Raw genomic sequence first — 18,718 nt, forward strand, 5'->3', positions numbered from 1 at the left:
CGCAGGATGCCTGGGAATGACAGAGAGCATTTCCCTCAGACGAGGCCAAACACATTTCTTGATAAACTAATTAAGCAAATGTGTTGAAACAATGTGAGTGTGACTGGGTGCTCGCTTCTCTGTGTGCTGGCTGGGGCTGCTCCCGGGACAGGAGGCAGCCCTGTGGGGGATAAAGCATTCTTCCAGGGACATGGAACCAAATAAAGTGCAGTTTGGGAGTGGGTCGTGACCACTGTACCCACTGTCACTGCTCAGCAGGGGATCTGCCTGGCTGAGGGAAGCTGAGGGGGTGCCCATCCCTGGGGCCATCGTCCCACTGTGTGGAGCAAAGGTCACTTTGTGGGGTTTGTCTGATATAGAGTGGAGTGCTGAGGTGGACTGTGGCATGTCACTGTCCCCGCTGGCTGGGATAGCCCATAAGAGTTCAGCCTCAGGGCAATGCTCCCAACCCATGACAGACATGACATTTTGTGGTTGAGGCTGCCAGCCTGGACCAGTCAGGCATTGACACCAGAGATATGGAGAGATGTGTTACAGGGACCTTTGGGCAATAGCTCTGAGTAAAACCAGCTGCAGGTACTATTTAGTTACTGGTGCTGCTGGAGTTGCTGGTGAGAGTGAAGGGGAAGGTGTAAAGTAAGGAAGCCCAGTGCATCCATCACCTGCTCTCTCAGGTCAGCTGGGAGGCAGCTGCTCTGGTGTATCCTGAGCTCCTTCCTGTGTCCATCACTTCAGTGCAATGCCTACAGCTTTCCTCACATGTGCTCTGAACCAGGACTATGGGATGCTTGTACCTTTAGACCTTCTCCTATTTCTTTGTTCGCACAGGGAGCATCCCTGAGTTCAGCTTGATGTCCCCACCATTCCTTGCCTTTGTGTTTTTTCTGCAGCCAAAAATAGTGACCAGGAGAGCCGTGCCAGGGCTGCAGAGACAGCAGCTGCTCTCTGCCTGTGCTGGGGACTCCCTTCCTCCAACCGCTCAAGGCCAGACCATCAGCAGCAGCAAAATGAAATATTCCCATCCCACATGCCTCCCCTCGGGATGAAAGATTACATCCTATCCTTCCTTCTCCTCCCTCTTGGTCCTCCACTGCCTTCCAAACATGACGTTGGGCCACGTGTATCCTGAGCAGCGTTCGCTCAGACATGACAACCTGGACTTGACCCCCGAGGTTCTGGCTCCACTGAGTCTTCTTGGCCGCTTTGGGCAGCAGGAACCTCTGTCAGCGCTGGTGATGGATGGGTTCAGTGGGAGAGAGGCCTACAGACAAAAAGTCTCACAAACACAGCGACAGGCAAAAGCAAAATAGACCCTGAGCAGCAGCTTGCTGTGAGTGGAGCTTATGGTCCACAGCTGCAAAGAGCTGTCCCTCCTCGGGGACACTTGGTTGTCACTGTCCTTTCTGCAGCCCATGGTGTGGATGGAGAGTTTTTTCTCTTGCCCAGGCATATGTTGGCTTTCTGACCTTCCTGCTTCAGCTTAACCACCAACAGCTGGAAATAAAGCAAACAGCAGCAAATGTTTCTGTAGTGTATCAAGAAGCAGAGGTGTGGGCTCCACAGGTGGAGGAACTGCCACCACAGACACCACATCTACCTGAGGCCATATTTTTGTTTATTCACAACTGAGCTCCCAGGAGCGGAGATGGTCCATAGGTATCTCCAATCAAATGTTGTGACCAGCCTGGCTTGACCAGCAGATGACTTTATTATGTTGTGCAGAGTCAGGACAACTTCTGGGCAGGATCCATCTCCTCAGGCCTGTGCCAGCTGCAAGAATTCACTGAACTCAAGGTTATCTGTCATCTCTGCCCAGCATCCACCCCTCCCAGCTGCCAGTGCCCTGGGCTGGGGGTTTGCACTGCAGGAATCCCTGGTGAGAGGCAGCCTGGAGATTGATCATGGAGACATCAGTCCCTTGACTCTGCTGCAGTGTCAGGGCAGCCAGTGCAGCCAGAAGAGGAAATGAGGGTAGAAGAGAGAGGATCTGACCTTGTATTTCTGCCTCCTTTTCCATATTAGGCCATTTCCTTATAAGAGACACACACCCTGCAGTCCAAATATTAGCTGAGTTTCCATTTCAGGCAATGCCATCATCAGCAAACCCAATCCCAGCATGCGCCTGTACCTGCTCTCCATTTCATGACATTTTAACATTGAAACTCTATTCATTTTTAGGACCAGTCTTTGATTTGTGTATCTAGTGCAGACAGCAGAGTCATTCGAAGCACGTGAGAACTGGATTGGGAGAACATCAAATTGGAGGGACAAGTCACAGCAACCCTTTGCTGCTACCCTGACTCCACGTGCCTGGACGTGAGCAGAGCAGTGCTGCTTCTGGGGACAGCTGAATTATGACCCTCCTTATTCCAGCACCAAAGCAGCAACAGGAGCCACGTTGTACAAACCATTTCCTTGAACCAGGAGTTCAAGGCTGAAGAATAATCCTTTGGGAATATTGACTGTGGCCAAGGAATAAGGGTTGCTGTCAGACGGTGACTATGTGTGCTCCAAACCCTTGCCCTCATTGCCCATGCCCCTTATTCACCTGGTGCTTTATGATGGGTTTTGCTAACTTACATGAAATTTAATTTCCGGTTATTAACCCACAAAATGGTATTGCTGTTTTCAGAATTACATTGCTTCCAATTAGTGTTTGCCCTTTGGTTTATGGTATGTTGTTTTTCTTGAAAACCTTTGAACCAGGCTGTGCACCAGATGAAGGGCATTCTGGGGCTGTTAATAAAGATTAACTCTTTTGAGCAAATACAACTTCTGATTCTGTTGTGAGGATTGCACCGTCACAAAGGAAGGGGCTTTCAGGAAATGCAGATGTCTCTTTGCTTTCCCTTCCATTTTCTCCATATATTTATGCTTTCCAGTTCCCATTTTCCAGCCTTGCTAAAGGTGATGTCTTTCTTTCCATTGTCACAGCAGGATGTTCAGGACAAAGTAAGAGCTGCCTTCAGAAGATGGACATTCAGCAACTGCCCTCCTCCTGCTAGAGAAGGGCTTGGGCTGGCTTTGTCCCATCCTTCTGTAAAACATGTATGGAGAAGAGAACACTTGTAACACCAAGAGGAGAGAAATGGGTTATTGTCACCTAGGAGCAGTGCTATACAAATTTGTTTGATGTCTTGCTCATTCTTAACTCTCACTGCTCATCTTTTCCCATGCAACTGTGAAATTTTATGCTTCAGAGTCAGCTTTAGTGTTTCTGTTTGTTGGGCATCATTTAGTCATCTCTCTAGCTTCAGACTACCAAATACAAAGACAAATCTGTCCTCAACTTATACATTTTCACTCTGACTGAATTTCAGCTTATTTTTGTTATAACATTACACTTCTATCATGCTGCCAAAGGCTGTAGTCTCCCATGCCCGTTTATTTTGTCCTTTCATTGGACCTTCCCCAGGCAAAATATTTAAAACCAAGGGGAAAAAAAGAAAATTTACCTTAGGAAATTTAGCTCATTCCTGACTTTCAGCCAAACACTTCTCTAGACTTCTTGCAGCTCCCCCAGGGGTCACATGGTTTTCAGTGTGGGTTCTGGGTTCTTGTGCTGTGCCTCTGCAAGCTGAGGTGATGGCATTTCATCCAAGAAGGATGGCAATGCAAAAGAATTCAATTTTCCTTTAATAAAGCTCTTTGCATTCACAACACCTGAATTTTATACTTCTTTAAATGGGGCACAAAACCTGTCCTGTTGTTCTGCACATACTAACAGTGTGTAGCTCTTATTTTCCAGTCAGATCACTTGAGGAGGAGATCATTGATGTTTCTGATTAGTTGATGGTACTTTTCCTCTTAGGGCATTATGCCAGTCGAAGAGGCTGTTTAAGGTGATCCCAACACTAAAAACTATCCTTGCTGCAGCCTCTCAAAACTGTGTCAGTCATTTATTAGCCCTTTACTAGGCAGGTTATCACTTGATGCTAAGCAATAAACCAGAGCTGGTATATCTGAGATGCCCATCTGTAGGTTTTCATCTAAATTCTTAGGATTTCCCCTGGACTTACTGTTTTTCCCCCTCCTGTTGTGTCTGGGTGGCACAAGGTGTAACTTCTTCCTGCCTTGGTGCTGAGCTCCTGACACCCATGTTTTCCAATGGACACATGACTCTCCAACCTGGAGTTCCAGGGCAGAACACGGCAATCCCACATTTCTCCCCACGCTCCAGGGAGACGCAGACATGTCACACCTCTGAAAATCTACTGCTGAGTTCTCGAAGTGTCAATGTGTGCAGAACTCCATTATCTTTAATTTCAAGCAAAAAAGGTGTTAATTAGACTCATTGGTGAACAGGTTTGATGCTTAGGAAGACAACATCCACATGGATTTCATTGCAATTCAGGAGCATCTCACCCATTTGCAGATACAAACCAAAGGCAAGATCTATGTGCCAGACAGCCATTGGTCAATATATTCCCTGGCTGAGCCCATTCCTTATGGAACAGGTTGCTTCATTCTTTGCATGTTTGAACAGTCTTGTTTAATCAACTCTCCTGGACTAGGACTTTTCCTGAAATTTGGTCTATAAAGCAATGAGCCCCAGATCCTGAGTGGGAAACACATGGCAGTTCCCTGTTTGCAGCATGGCTGTGTATCTGCAGGGACACACGGTGAGCAGAATGACTCCAGCCTTGGAGGGTCTGCAGACATTTATTGTGAAAAGAAGCTGGGGAACAATCAAAGTGATTGCTCTGGGCTGATGTACATGTTTCTAATGAGTGTCACTGCAGAGAGACTTATTCAGTGTGTCTGTGTTATTTACACAGGACAGCACTATCAGTAAAAGGTCTTATTATCTTCTCTGTATTTGTTTCTGTATCTTTCAGTTTAGCAACTCTCAAATTCAGTGTGGGTTGTTTTTTTTATTATTTTTTATAGCTTGTTTCCTCTTTAGTGATATTATCATGGAGCCAATAAAAGTGCTTTCCTTCTACATCTGGTCAAGGGAAGATTCTGCTGGGTACACAAGTCATATTTCTGTAAATGCCTCCAAGTGAACATAAAAAGCTGTTGGAAGCAATTGAGTTTACTGTTGCCTTATGTACTGTCATTAATTAGGAAATAAAGCGAACTGCATTTTATATCACTTGTAATCAAAATGTTACAGTCTTAATGTGAAGCCTTCCAAGTGCAGAGCCTGAAAGCAGGCTCTGTTCTTGTACAGATGAGCAGTGCAGAAAAGAATGTAGAGATCCTTTAAGTTTTAAAATTCATGGCCCAGATTTTCAGAGGGCTGCCATGCGGTGAGGAAGGATGGGGTGGGCAGGCAGGATAGCTGCACCTTGTAGCTACCTGGATAACCTGGTGGCCATTGTGACTGATGCCACCAATGCAGCACCCTGGCTGAGCTGCAGCTCATAGTCTGGCTCCTGTACCGGGTACCACAAAAAACCCATCTTCAGCAATCACCCGTTTCCTCTTTTTCAGATTAAATGGATATTTTTGCCCCCTAATTCTGTCCTCATAGAATTCCGAGTTTTCCTGATCCCTTTTCCTGCCTCTCAGTTTAAAACATTGAGCAGGATAAAATATAAATAATAAAAGAAGTACAAACAAAATACTTTAAAAGAAAAGAAAGAAAAAAAAAAAAAAAAAAAGGCATTTCATCAGCACCCCTTTTTCCACAACCTTTAACATTAGGTGCCTTTGTCAAATCCATTAGGACCATATCTGCACTTTCCGGAGTTTGAATGCTTTCATATATTTGGCTCCATATGAACAAACTGGTGGAACAAACATATTAGTAGATCATTTGCCATGTACATGATTCAGATACCCAGACATGTACAAAACCCAGGCAGGGATTAACTGAGTCTGACAGCACTGAAGTGACTCCAGTTCTGTGTATGTATAAGCGATAATGAACCAAAGGCCCTGTTTGCCTTCAAATAACACACAAAATGATTAATTAGACAGAGGGCATGAGTAATAATCACAATATTATATGCTCCACCATAATGGAACGCTGCTCTCTCCTAGCTTTGTTCCTCTAATCTCTGAGAAGCAAATATCCACAGGGTGTTACCAGCAGAGAGGGAGGCAGATTGTGGTTGCTCACAGGTTACGAGCAGCACTTCTTTCCCACTGTGATTTTATACCCCTGGGACATACAGAAAACCTCTTTGGAAAATACACATGGTTGCTAAAGGATTAAAGGGATCTGCAGGAAAAAAAAAGCAAAGTTGCAGATTACAGACTTGAACATGTTCCCATTAAATTCAATGACAAAGTTTTCTTTGATTCAGTGTTGGATCCTGAGTGCTTTATCATCAAGATACTTTTTGGTAAAAGTCATAGTTTGTCATAGGGGTACATAAGAAAAAAGAAATAGTTGCTCAACCCCCTATTTCCTGTTTATTCATCTACTTCTGCTGTAAGGCAAAAGTGCCCTATTGAGTATTTACCAAATGACTTTTCTGGGAGTGGGTCCCACCTTGGTGATGCTCGTGGTGAGTTGGGCACAGGTACCATTGGAACTTCGCCCTGGAGCTTGCCCAGGCTCAGCTTCCTGCCCACAGCCAGAGTCAGCAGAGGGAGCAGCAGCCTTGACTTGCTCCTGTCTCCTTGTCCCTCCAAGGACCAACATGGATGGCAGGTTTCCAGCACAAACTGGAAGAGTAAAAGATGATGTTAGGAGCCACCTTGCATGTTGGTCTGTGGCCCAGAGACCAGGCAGCAGCAACTGCACAAGCCCATTTCCAAACTGCTTCTGCAATCCGAGCCCTGCCCTCCACCCCTCTCTCCTACTTGGCTAAACAGCAACCAAGAGAAGGGAGTAAAATCCCCCACTAACACTCAGTGCCTTTAATATGTGATCCATACTTGCCCCCCAGCACCCCCAGGAAGCCCACAGTTGTGCAACAGCCCCAGGATAAGTGTGGACAGGTGCAGTGCCAAAAACGGGTTATTAGATTTGAAATTAAACCGACGCTAAACCAGTTACCCAGCTAAACAGACAAAACTTTCATTTTCCTCACTTAAGTAACAAAACCCATTTTTCTCTATTAGCTATATATAACTTTGCAATCCTCCAAGGTTAAAAATATTATAGGCAAATTCCTGTCTTTGCCTATTTTTAGTTGCTATTGTCCCCTTTGACATTTTGGTGTATGGTATTGACTTGGATGCTCATGGAGCTGGCAGAGGTTTTGCAGGGGTTGTTCAGTAGGAAGTGACCAGGGAACACGAGCTGTGATGCATTTCTGCATTTTAATTCGTTAATTAGAGCTCAGCCCAAGAGAAGATGGTGCACTTCCTCAAGCACCACATTATCTTCTCCCCCAGGGACCCTTGGGTTTGGAGGGACAGAGGAGGTGATTGCCTGTGTGGGAACCAGCCCCAGACAATAGAGTTTACAAATGCATATTTGCTTTTTACCACTATATTTTTCTCCTTCAAATGACTCCTACCTCTCTTTCCTCAAACATTACCTGGCTTGGGGTGCACTGTGCAAGCAGGCCATGTTCAAGTGGAAGCAGTATTAAGTTTTTCAGTCCCCAGGGTATTTCTCTCTCAGCAACATCAGTTTCTGGTGAAAAATTCTATATAGGATTACAAAAGCATTTTCTCGTTCAGTCAGTGAAGTAAGTTGTTTCCTCCATCACCCCTTGGTCCACCTCTGCATTTGAAACACTCATGTTGGCCACTGATGGACAGTACAGAGATCTGAGGTATCCTCACAGACTGTACCAAGCTCTTGCATGTTTCAGAAGGACCTGAGAAAGTAAAAGTTAAGGTCTCTTCTAGCCTATTCCAGAAACACTACCTGGATAAGGCTGGGAAAACTGGGAACTGTTAATGATTTAACTGTCTTTGTAATACTGCAGTAACCTCTGAAACACAGACCCAGACAGCTCTGCCAGAGTGGCTCATGAACATCAGTCTTTCCTTCACCATGTCTGGATCCACACTATCCCATTCCCATCCAGGGCTGCCCACCCAGCCCCTTCCCCACAACCTCTGGAACACCATGCACCCCATAACCACTCTCCTTGCCAGCCCTGACATTTGCACACACATTCCCGTGACTGACCTGGGCAAAGTTGGAGTCTGATGCAGAAGGGAAACTATTCCCTTCACTTGACATACCTACGTGTTAAAATGAAACAGGCTCATAGAGGGAAAAACCCCTCACCCTTATCAGTGTGACATTGTGGAGTCTCACGATCATAATCCAATATTAGTGTACGATAGGGATCCCACTGGTGGTGCAGCCTGTGCTGCAAGAGAGATTGGACCTTGTGAGTGACCTCTGCTTGGCCCACAGGTCTGCCTTCACCTGCCACAACCCCCCAGAACCTCCCTCAGACCGGGCTATTTGTGACTTTGGGAGAGGAGAGGAAGGTCTAGGACCCTTCCTCCCCTGTCACTGCCTTTGTGCAAAGTGCTCTGTAAGAGAGACCAACCATCAGGAATACTCAGATCTCTCTGGGTCTCCTTCATGTCCCAAAAACTTCCCACGTTTACATCAGGAAGGACTGTAGGAAACGTGGAGAATTCCGTGCTGGGGAGATGCAGTGAGGCTGAAGGGGAGGTTGGATGCAGAACAATGCCTCTTCCCATCACCCCACCCTTCCAGATCTGGCCTTCTCCCCCACCCTGGAGGTCACAATCTCATTTGGGTTCCTGCACCCTTTATCTTACACTTGCTCAATTGCTCCAGTATTAAAAGACCTCATCTTTTTGGCCCCTGAATAATCCATTCAGGGGTAGTCCCTGCATTCCCTGCCCGCTGTCCAGGGTGCAGGTGGCAGCAGCCCTTGGCTCAAAGGTTATTGTGTGAAGCAGAGTTTGGCCCCTGGTCCTGCTTCTGGACAGGGGTTTCGGACATCAGGAGGCAGCTTTTTATTCACACTCTCTGCTGAGCATGCCATGGCTTTGCTGAGAAGAACAGAGCTGAAGGCCACAAGAGTCCCACATCCAACTGGGATCCATGACAACAAACCTTGTTCCTCCATCCTGTGATCAAATCCCAGCCAACAGAAACCTTTCCTCGTTTTGTAAATAAACAAATATATATATATATATATGTCAAAGCATTATAATTGGATGTGAACCTGAAAAGCCCTGTGCCAAATGATGGTTTAGGAGTATTAAATCTCTATTGTGAGGGCTTCACTTGAGCCCTTCTGGCACCCTGGCATCCTCCAAGCCTTCCACAAAGCTCTGCCCATGGCTGGCAGAGCCAAACCAGCCAGCCTGTTCATATCTATCTTCCTGTAATCATTCTGGCTCAAGGAAGGACATTTAACATGTCAATCATATTCCCATTACTGTAGCAATTCATTAGTGCAGTGGAATGAGGTCCTGGGAGAAACTCCCTTGAAGGAAAGGGGTGGAGAAACAGGCTGGGGAGTCTGCAAGGTTAATTCACTGGGGAATTGCTTTATTTTTTAATTCAATGCAAATTCAATCATGCTTGCCAGCTATTTTAAGGAAAAAACAATTACCTCTGGTCCTAACACACTGCAGAGACAAGGATAACTAGGGACTGGCCTGAGTTATATCCCTAAATACAAATCAGATTTAAGTTGTTCCAAACCACGGGCAGGAGAAACAGGACAACAAATGGCTCACCCAGGCAGCCACACAGCACTTTCCCCAGTAGTGAGATCTAAACCTAATATTAAAGTTCAGTGTGACAGTGGTTAGATAATGCTAGAAACCCTCCTTTTCCTTAGTTACCTGCTTGTAGCTCTGTCTGTACCAGATAACTTCGTCAAAACAGCAGCCTGCTTATTTGCACCCCACACAGATCAGTGGGATGTACATGAGCTCCTGAAAGCCCAGCATTTGTCCCTGGCCCAGACTTCACCAAGAGCTACATGCAGCTGCTGAGAGCATCCATTTATAACTGAGACAGTGGAGATCCTACTCAGCACTACGGAAAGGCTCTTTACGTCATAAATTGTATTTAAAGACTCTTTCAAGAAGACAAGCAAATTTAAGAGGGCAGTTAGCTCCTGGCACTTAGATGCATAACTTTATTTGAGTATTCAATTTCCTCCTTCATTCATAAAGTAAACATCTGAGTTATCTGAAAGTGACTGTATACTCATGGAGTGTTTTCTTAAAAGAGTCAATAGGAGCAAGGCGACATAAAATGCTTCAGAGAGCATGACACAGGAAAACACGAGCCTTTAAATTATACACATTCAGGAAACGGTTGAATTCAGCATTTTAGATGGAAAGGTTAAAATGTTTGTGCTGAATTGTATTAAATCTTTCACCAGTAAATCCTGTAGGAAGCAGAACATTTGAAGGAGCCTACTTATTCCCAGTGTCTAGGAAAGACTCCCAGAGTTTCAAAGGAAAACGTCCATTAATCTCATTGGACAAGTGCAATCTAATAAAAGCTGTTGTTAAATTAAGGGGACTTTGTTAAATGTTTTCCAAATTTAGTCTATTCCCCCCCCCCAACAAAATCCCTTTTTGGTCTGAAATGGAGGATCTTCGTTACTTTTCAGCCTGAAATGACCTTTTTTAGGAAGATCATGCCAGCTCTGAGGAGGACAGCACAGTGCTGGTGGGGATGACCAGGGTTCCTCTACAGCAGCTCAGCTCCACTCCAGGATGGGTTTGCAGATACAGCTTCATCAGCAGGACTAACCCAGGCCCACTGTCTACCCCCAGCAGTGGTTGCATTGCTCAAAAACAATCCAAACTTTACAATGTAGATTGGTTTTACCCTAATAGCAAGACAAAATCCAGAGTCAAGAACCCAGGGCTGTTTCTGCCCTGGACCTCCTGCTGGATTTTTGTCAAGGTCCACTTTGCCTCATGACATCCCAGCTCCAATCACTGCTGAAGTGTGGATGCAACAGATGACTTATTACATGAAGATGACACCAGAAAGTGCCCTTGTGAATACAGGGTTAAAGCTTGAAAATCTGGTAGAGATTAAACATTTTACCAGAGTTTTACCAAAAATCTCATTGGGGAAGGGAAGGAAATCAACTGACAACAGGGGCAGCACTTTCACAGCCTCTTGCCATATTAGAACTGAATTAGTAATTTCAGTGGAGGACTGAAAATGCTTAGCTATATTTTTTTTTTAAAGGAATTTAGCACTTCTGGAGTCCAGAGAACCTGAGGATCCGAAGCGCTGAAACTCAATTGAGCTTCCCTGTGTTCAATTCAGAGTTGGCTGGGAAGGGAAATTCTCAGCTTTCTTACAAAACAAACTAAAAGCAAAACAAACCACTTTTCCTGGTGAGACTTTCATTCAATTCTGCAGACTCAGGAAGCTCCCGAGATAAGGCTCCACTCCAAGGATACGCTCCGTGCTGGCCGCAGCCTGGACCCGAGCTGGTGATTAGCGGGAGCGCAGCCTCCTTAATGAATCACCACCTTTGGGCAGCCCGGGCTCGGGGTGGAAAAATAACCTAAACATTTGGGCTGTGTTCTCTGCAGACCAATTGTGCACCTCGAGAAAAGGCATCAGTGATAACAAAAAGCATGTCGGTCTCCCAAGAAACCTTAGGAGGAAGTCCCTAAATTTCCTGCCTCTGAGTAAGACTGAGAAATCACAGGGATTTCTCCCTGACATTTTTTTCTTTTTTAATTCCTAGTTTTGGAGAAATTCAGAAGCACTCAAATGCTGCTTTTAAAAAGGCTTATAAACCTCAAATCAGATTCTGGTTTTGTTTGGATTTGGCTTCTGGTGAAGAGATAAGTACATTTCTATTCTATCCAAACCAATTTCCTACTAATTATGGACTGATCCTCAGCCTGCCTTTCTTTGGAAAATCAAAACTGGATTTAATTACAGGGATAGAAGACAGCTATTTTAACTGGAAAACATGAATGCAATTGTGGTTTTATTTTTGGCTTTTGCCTCCTGCAAATGCAAGAAGGTTTGGTTGCCATTTATCCAGGCTGCCTTTAAAAACCAAAAGGAACTCTGTCCCTGGTGACCTTGCTCACTGTTCTCCAGATTTTGTGGTTATGTTACAAGCCCCATTGACAACACTGTAACCAAAATGATTGGTGATGCTTGAACCAAGCCAGAAAAAGAAAAGTCAAGAAGTATCTTCATTTTAGAACAACCATAGGCTTTAAAAAGTTTAAGAAAACACAGTCTGTGTGAGCACAGAGACCTTCCAAAACCCAGAACTCCTGAGAAGGAAAAGTGCCAACATCTCAAAGCAGCTTGTGGTGTCTCCAGTCTGTCCTGGTTGTCAGTCCCCCACCCAAAACAGTAAAAGGTAGTGCTTTTCCTGTATGCACTTTGTTTTAGACATAGGTACCAACTTCCAGGGGTAGATGACAACGGCAGCCCAAGGGTCTCCTCCCCACGATCACCCCAGGGTGCTCCCGCTCTCCCAGTCATGTCACTTCAAGGTGATGGGGCAGATGTGGCTCACCTCTCCCCAGATTTATTTCCATTAACACTGCAAAGATAATGTTGGCTCTGAAACTGAAGTGCCCAGGGCACCCCAGGCAGCAGGGGAAAGGAAGGAACACACAGACCAGTTCTGCATCTTTGTCTAAAGAAAAGGGCGAGCAGCAATGTCAAAGTCAATGACATCAGAGCAGAGCCCGTCCAAGAAGGAGCAGTCTTATTAAAACTTGCTGCTCAGAAACGAGTTATCCATTATTAATATTTTAAATTGCAAAATCCTTTCTAATCATGTGTTAATATGAGGCAAAGCTGCATGATTTAAAAGCAAAGCTCAAGCCACTGTCAATCACTCCTGGGCACATAGCAAAACCTGTTGTGAGAATACTGATGAGACCAACTTTCCTGCTGAAGTGATGCTTCTGGAGCAGTTTTGCTGGGTCCTCAGCCTCCTCCGAGAGAAGGTGTGAGGCCTTTCATGTGTTGGGACTGTCCTGGGAGCCACAGACCATGGAGGTACATTCACCCTGAATGCAGAGCACAGGGCCAAGCTCCTGTTCACAGAGCCTCTTCTGCGGATGCGAGGCTTGATTTAGGAGCAAGCTCTACAATGGACCAAGAGAGAAACTCATCCAGGAACAAAGTCCCTTTAATCTTTGCTTTTATCTTGGTCTATCTCTCATGGAACTGTAAGATCCTTCTAGTGACTCAGCACACAGGTATGATTTGCTCCTGGGGAAAACCTGTTTTGGGGCATGACCTGAAGAAATCCAAGCTGAAGATAGTAAGGTCTGGGTTGCTGTTGACTAGGATGAACTTAGTTATGGAGGAATAACAGTCCATGGTTAACACTTTTTCCTCCTGAAGGAAGATGATGGCAACATGTTCACCTACACCTGAGTGCCAACTCAATCCCAAATCTTGCTTTGTTATTATATCTGCATTATTTAATACAGAAATTTATACATATTATATCCATGATGGTATAGGTTTAAAATGCTTTAGGACAGCAGAAAAGCCAGCCTACATGCTTCCAAGGGAATTCCCATGGAGTGAGGTTCAAACACCACCATTATTCCTGAACACAGAAGGTGACGGCTAATGGTGACCTTGAGTTCTCTGCTCTTGTTTGGTGCTGAGGTATTATTAATCAGGGAGGAAAGATGTCAAGGTCAGACTCAGGAGTGGCAGTCACCCTGCAATCCCCATCTGTGCTGCCTTGAGGTGCTGGCCTTGCCAGTGACAGAGCACCAAGGCAGTGGAACGTGCTCCCACAAAGCAAACAAAGGTGGATCTGAATAAACTGCCTCCCCAAAAGGCCACTTCATGGTGCCCTTTGAGCAGCAGCTTCCCCATTCAACACTCATGCTTAGAGATCCCTGTACACACAGAGAGTGTCTGTTACAGCCTCCATCACACTCGGGGTAAATGATTAACACCCATTCCACCTGGCTGCTCACCTTAGTCCTGCTGCTCGCACACGGAGGGGTGGGGTCTCCAGCAGCGTTTCCAACCCCTCACTGAGGCCATATCACTACAGGTAACTGAAGCACCTCTTCAAGTCAGGTGTTACAGCAGGCTCCCGTGGCTGAATGCCCATCATTCCCATGCATTTCACAAGCCAGAGCTACTCTTCTGTATTACAAGCAAGGAGTGAACTGATGGGAGGAACGATTCCGACACCTGAAATAACAGTGAGATCAGGGCCCTGCTCCATGTCCTGCCTGTGCTCACCTCTGCTTTCCTCCCACAGTCAGCATTTCAGGTGGGCCCACAGGAGGGTCATTCCCATGCCTTTCACTGGAGAAGGGAAATGTGAGCATAGATGAGACTGGGACAAGGGCTGGAAGTTTCCACCAGTGTGGAAATGCATTGAGCCATTTGCTTGGTTGGAAGAAAATCAGGAGAGGTACCATTACTTTACTCTTTTCTAGCCATCCTTTCCCCCACATGTGCTCTCATTTGCACTCATTCCCAAGATGAGGGATCCCAAAGCTTTCCCAAGCATGAAGCTAGTTTTGCACCCAAAACAAAACAGAATTTTCTACTTGAATGATAAAATTTTCCTACTTCCTCCTGTTTTCTTCTAGATCATCAGGAAACACAAATAGCAACTTTTTAATGAGTTAATTGTTTTTATGGAGGAGTGATTCAGCACTATTACCTTGTGTCAGCTGAGAAATGGGCCCTGGAAGCAGCTCAGACTCCAACATTTTCAAACAACACAATAGTCAAGGTCTGCTATTGGCCACATCTAACACTTCTGTGGAAATGCTTGCTATAAAAATCTTTCTTTAAATTCCAATACTAATGCATTTTCTAACAACATTAAAGTCAGCCTGCAAGAACAGTACAAAGGCTGGTAAATTCTAGCAGTCCCAGAGCTTTAGAAAATTGTAGATAAAGCTGGTTTTTTGTTAAGTTTGACTATAAAGACAGTCCAATACTTCTCCCCATCCTTTCTCTCAACACTTGCTGTATCCATACAGTCGTACTCTTGGGCAGAAATTTTACTGAAACATGGGATTTTGGGGGTTTTGGAGAAGACAACCGGGTAGGTATAAACTCCCTTCAACAAGAACCTTTTTGGAATGTGCTGCTGCTCACCAAGCTTCTCCTTGAAAAGGAGCTTCTTTGAAATAAAACCACTTTGCAGAAGTTGTTATTGTTCCTGATCAAGTGTCTTTTGGGTTATTCTATGTAAATTTGATACTGAACAGAAGAAATTCTTGGAGATGCCACCTCCTTCCAACCCCTGGACACAAAGCTTTCTCCAAGAAGGACCACCTGATGTGATTAAAGGAGCGGTGCTGTTTGTTTTCTTCTGCTATGCATACAATGGTGAGATTGAATATTCAGCTCTGATTTAGCTGCTACACAAGGAAATAGTCTGGATATTTAATTACTGCAGCACACTGACCTGGAAAGCAACATGAGTTGTTTTGCTGGCTGCTGCATGACACTGGCTTGGCAATAAAAGGCATTGGAGAGGAGCAGGGAAGCAGTGGACAGGGATTGGGAGGTAAAAGGAAATTTGCCTCTCTATATCACCAAGCACTTCCAGAGAGATTAAAAACCAGCAACAGATCCCTGCAGACCCCTCAGCCCCTAGAGCACTGCTGTACCTGACTCACAGCCTTTCTTTCAACCTTATTTCCAGGAAAAACCTCTTGGATTCACACACTGTTTCATAGGCTTATCAACCATAGGACAAAGAAAAAGAAATTTAATGCCCCATCCCCTTATAACCACGATGGGCACATTCCTCAGCTGGCACAAATCAGCCTAATGAGTGGTGCACAGCTTCACCTGAGGCTTGTGTGTCCCCAAGGCTTGTGCCAAGGAAGAATCAAACCTCCCTCCCAGCTGGGTGCTATTTGCAATTTAGGCAGAGCCCAGTCGGCAGCTGAGCTGCCACACAAGTTGTGCTGGAGATTTCTGTGTGCAACACAGTAAAAATGGTGTCTCTCTGTGCTCCAGCACAGGAGTGACACCCCATTAGAGAGTCTGGGGCTTGGGGGTCCAGCAGACAAGAAACCACAAGTTTCTATTTTTCATGAAGAAATCAAAAGGAAACTTTTTTTTAAAGCAACTGCTTGTGTGAGCAACGATTTTACTGTGCTATTAATATGATCATAAAGAAGGACAACATGTGTTTATAGGCTCAAGTGCTTCATTACTCACTCGATGACTTCGTAGAAATCACTGTGGTATCAGTATAAAGTGCAAAATGGAACAGATCATTGTAGTTGTGTTGTAAAATCATCTGGGCAGGTGACCTTTGAACAAAGGCAATTGATAGCTCTGAGGTAGCTGTACAACAACAGTAAACATAATAGTTGTCCACAGCCACCAGACCTGTAGGAGAGCAAATACACCCCATGCCTGGGAAGGGGAGAGAGCACCAAGGTTTGGGAAAGAGAAGTAAAAGTTGATCTCTGCAGTATGTCTGCAAATCAGCCTTGTTTGGGGATGGGGCAGGGATGGGTGAGCCTGGTGACAGAGGGTGGTGGAGCTGCTGTTAGCACAGCCTGGGCAGGCTCAAACCAATTGCTGGAGCCAGGAGGGGTGGGAGAGAAACCCATAACCTGGTCAGCTGGGAGGTCTGGTTCGCCCAGACCTCAGTTTTGTGTCTGATCTCCTGCATTGCTGCCACCCCAGCCATTCAAACTCCTGAGAGTGTGGGGGCTGAGCTGGGCTGGGCCACCAGGGGCCAGGAGGCTGCAGGAGCAGGATTGAGGATGTAGCATGAGGTGGGAAGACCCAAACTTTCCCGTGGCTTTTGGTCACGCTTATGGGGCAGATGCTCCTCTTTGTCATGTGATGAGAGATACAAAGGGATGTGGATTCCCTAGTGAAGGTCTTCAAAGTGGCAGCTGGGGAGGGAATGGCTAAATATCGCATGGGTCCCCCTGGACATGGCTCTGCAAGGCTGGGAGCTGCACAGGGGTGCTGGCTCCTCTGTGGGTGGAAGGACCAGGAGGAAAAGAATTCCCCCTCTTCCACAGGACTGTGCAGATACTCTGCCTCTGCCGTTAGGAGACCAAGACACAGAAGTCTGCAGGGATGGCTCCTGCCTTGGAAATGAGAGGGAAAGATTGGGAGACACTCACAAGGAATGAAAAACCAGCCTTGTGGATGATGTCACCCAGTGAGTGCAGGGAGCGAGCAGGAAGGAAAAATTACATGTCCCAGTTGTTTCACTTCTTGTCCCTCTGCCTCGTTTTGTCTGTCACCAGCCCCCGGAGCATCCCGACGCCCGGTCGACGGTTACCAACAGGCCATAAATAAAACTGCTGGAGCCACTGGTGTCAACATCTTGGCATTGTTTAGGTCTCCTTGTTTGCCTTTAAAATGACTCTCCTCCTCGGGGTCATGCAGATGAAAAAGCGGGGACCCCCTGCCACTATCCGTAGAAATCATCTTGCCATGGCTTGTGTTGCGCTGCCTTTTTTTTGCCTGTGAAGTTTGGGGTTTGGGGAGCTGCCCGGGAGCATTACTCATGCTACACCCAGGGCTCCTGCTCCCTCTTGCCCGCCTGTGTCCTGGCACGTCACTTCGGGCGCCGGTGGGTCGCCTGAGCCTGGGCCACATCACCCCTTTTCCTGACTCCCAGAGGCGGAGTTTGGGCTGGATTTGGGGACGGCGTCACCCGCCAGCCCCGTGCTGCTGGCTTATCTGCTGCATGGCTGTGCCTGGCTCTGCTGCGGATGTTGGCAGGCTGGAGAGTGGAAAAACAAACGGTGGAGATGTGGATTCATGGGTAGAGCCTGGCCATGCAAACGTGGTGTGCCAGTGCTGAGCCTGGTGCTGGAGGGATGCCACTCTGTGACAGCCTTCGCCCCAGCACTGGAGCTTTGCATCATAGAAGCTGCTAATGAGGCTCTGAAAACACAGTAATTACTCCTCCAGAGGCAGTTTTTCATCCATGGGCTTTAATAAAAGGGTGGCTTGAACCCCCTTGCGCCTGCACGGGGTGATGTTGAGCCAACAGACGCTGAGCTATGGCAGCACTGGAAGGGACCAGTGTTCCCCAGTGCCTGGAGCATCTCCTTTCCTCCAGCAAGGGTTGCATGGTGAAAAGCATCATCCTCCATCTCAGCTGAGTTGTGACTTGATGTCAGATTCACTCTCCCTGATCATCTTTAGCCTGTTGTTTATAATAAAAATCAAGCGATCCATCTCTTCTGACAAGAGGAAGAGTTGCTCCAGGAAGCTGTGGACAGGTCAACTTCTATATAAAGGAACTATTACTTGACAGTTTCCTGGCCATAAATAGCTGTCCAGCCAGGCTGGGGGTTTTATTTAGAAATAACAAATGAAGTAGGCCATAAGTAACTTCATGACCTTGCTCCCCCTTCATTTCCCACCCATCTCCCCTCCTCACTGTGGTCTTCTCTTCACCCCCAGGTTCCTCAGGACTTCCAGGAGCCCCCTGCATGTCCCAGCAGAGCATATCTCTCCATGTCCTACCTGCAAGAAGCTTTAGAAACATGCTGTTGCCAGCTTTTGAAAATGTGATGTTTTTGCATCACTGAAGATCTTTTTCTACAGCTCAGCTCTAAGAAATTGTTTTCTACTTGGTTTTCATTAAAATAATTAAAAAGTAATCTGCTCTGCATGGCTGAAAGCTGGAAATCCTCCACTCAAAACATCCCCAAAACTGGATGCAAACAAATATAACTCCAACATATCCTTTATTTTTCAATCCCTCAAACCTTTCTCTTAAGTTTTGGAGGACTAACTTCTGATTTTCTAATGCTCAGAGCTGGCAATATCAGAACCTGTGAGGAAATACAAAAGAGAAAACAGCATTTCTGTATTCTTTTATTATTGGGAGGTTTTGACCATTTTTGTCATGTCATT

Source organism: Chiroxiphia lanceolata, chromosome 17, assembly GCF_009829145.1.
Source record: "Chiroxiphia lanceolata isolate bChiLan1 chromosome 17, bChiLan1.pri, whole genome shotgun sequence".
In the NCBI taxonomy this organism is placed as follows: Eukaryota; Metazoa; Chordata; class Aves; order Passeriformes; family Pipridae; genus Chiroxiphia; species Chiroxiphia lanceolata.